Source organism: Galeopterus variegatus, unplaced genomic scaffold (genome assembly GCF_000696425.1).
Source record: "Galeopterus variegatus unplaced genomic scaffold, G_variegatus-3.0.2 Scaffold4660, whole genome shotgun sequence".
NCBI classification, from domain to species: domain Eukaryota; kingdom Metazoa; phylum Chordata; class Mammalia; order Dermoptera; family Cynocephalidae; genus Galeopterus; species Galeopterus variegatus.
The window spans coordinates 213,868-215,939 of record NW_007730771.1 but is presented as its reverse complement, the minus strand read 5'-3'; positions in this window follow the sequence as shown (position 1 = coordinate 215,939).

Genomic DNA, 2,072 nt, shown 5'->3' with positions numbered 1-2,072 from the left:
CTTCCTCTGGATATTTATAGTAACATATGTGAGCTATGGTATTATTTTATACGATGTTTTGACATTCTATGATGAAAGTCTAAGAAAATGTCATATGTAGAGTTGTTCTTTAGTTACTTAGAGGAAACAGTCTGCATTAATTAGTACTATAGTTTAATTACTGAATTTTGGTAGCTCCCAAATAAATTAGTTTAACAAATAATTTAGTATGTATGTACAGCCTATGTATAATCAGGCTGTGTCTAGTAAATTACAAAATAATTAAGAAACATTAGCATGCTAAGCATTTAGTCTCAGATAAGTTGTCAGTGGCAGAAATGGGGTCTGGATATCAGGTTTTCTGATTGCTATGTATTGATTTAAAATGATGTGTGATATACCAGTTTAAGAATTTTTGCATGGATAATCTTTGTCACAACAATCCTATAAAAAAAGGACTTAGTATTATTGCCTTTTTTTTAGACTGGGAAGGTGAAGCTTTCGTATCTTCAATGTTTTTTCAAAGCTTTCCCTACTGGTTATTGCTTAAGGACAGACTTGAAACCAAGCAATCTGACTGCATTTTGATGTTATTTTGGGCCAATTCATTTCATCAATCATCTTTGGTAAATTCTTCAGTGGTTCATTCTTTAAATTCTGTCAGTTTGTTAAAGGTAATTGTGTACTATTTTAACACTTCTGAAAAAGTTCCTACATACAACTTTCTTAATTATTTCAAGGCATCTCCAACTCACAACAAATAAAGCAGTATACAGAAACATAGGTTTCAGGAAGTGTTGCAGTAGGGATGCACCTAAGATCACTCAAAGTCACTTTCAGAATCAACTGGAAGCAATTCTAGAAATGTTACCAGAAAAAGTNTCACTCAAAGTCACTTTCAGAATCAACTGGAAGCAATTCTAGAAATGTTACCAGAAAAAGTGCTAGTCTGGTTTGGGGGTTTTGTTTTTGGTTTTGTTCTTTTAAAATCAAAAACCCAATCTTGCTGCTGATAATGTGACTGAAATGATATTTGGAGGAGTATCAATTTGACTATGTATGAAAAACTTCTTTACACATAGGAAGACACATTCAGAGGGTTCTGGGGACCTGAAATCTCTCTCAGTCCTGCTCCGGCCTGCCTGGGAGATAAATCATCCCTCTGTCCAACCTATCCATGCTGTGTGCACTACCCAGCTTTTAGTCACTTAGTAGCTATGTAGGTTATCAGATCAATTGTGGTATTGCAGTGCTTGTGTTCAAGTAACCCTTATTTTACTTAATTTTTCTATTTTATTATTAGTTATTGTTGTCGATCTTTTACCATGCCTAATTTATAAGTTAAACATTATCATAGGTGTGCGTGTGTAGAAGAAAATATAGTGTATGAATATGTTGGGTTCAGTACTATCCTTGGTTTCATGCATACACTGGGGGTCTTGGGACATATTCCTGGGGAAGTACTGTAGTCAGAGAATGCATTGGGATATATTAATTAAGAGTTACAAAAAAAAAGTAGTAGAAAGTAAACTGATGAAAATCCAGGCAGTTTTCCATATTTAAGGAAGAAACAGCGAAGGGGAAAAATAGCATGACTATCAAATGAAGTCAAGCTGTTCAAGAAATACATATTTGCAAACAGGACTGTTAAGAGAGATGGTGTTATATAAGACACCAAACTTTTTGCCAGCACACATGGCATTCTAGAGCTTCTTTTTAAGTTCCTTTTATTGATAGGTTAATTAACAATATTTATGTATAAGACAACTTCTCCAAGTACATTTTTTATACCCTTCTGCAGCCTTTCATTTATTCTAACTACTTAAGTCATAAACCTACATTTTAGTCATGTCACTAATTCAGGCTGATCTTTTTTTCCAACTAATGTGAATCAGTGGAGTTCATTTTATGAGCTATTTATTACATGCTCACTTCTTAATACATGCACTTTTAAAGTTCTAGCCAGAGAGTTACTTTAACCTTCTGTCAACAAAAGGGTAATTATTTCTCATGTCATTTTCTATTTCATAGACAGAAATAATGTGAATTATACAAGTTAATATGCTTGCTCAAGGTGATTTAGGAAAAAAAAA